Source organism: Penaeus monodon, chromosome 30, assembly GCF_015228065.2.
Source record: "Penaeus monodon isolate SGIC_2016 chromosome 30, NSTDA_Pmon_1, whole genome shotgun sequence".
NCBI classification, from domain to species: Eukaryota; Metazoa; Arthropoda; class Malacostraca; order Decapoda; family Penaeidae; genus Penaeus; species Penaeus monodon.
This window is the reverse complement of record NC_051415.1, coordinates 23,255,926-23,256,203: the sequence shown is the minus strand read 5'-3', so window position 1 is coordinate 23,256,203 and position 278 is coordinate 23,255,926.

The following is a 278-nucleotide window of genomic DNA, read 5'->3' as shown; positions in this document are numbered from 1 at the left end:
CTCTTAAATTAGCAATATTCTCTTAAAAATACAACATAGTAACTAAATAACATCACTCCAGAGAACCTGAAACAACTTCACAGAGAGAAAGACATCCTACAGACATGCAAGAAAAACTTCGCAGAGGAGAAAAACTTGTTATATTAGTTTGGCAGAAATTTGGAATACAAGACAACACGCACTCGTACTTCACTCAGCTTTAAAAGTCAACTTTTGTGGTTGAAAAGAACTTTACACCAAATGACCTATCTTTTCTTCCATAGTATATCCTGCAATTG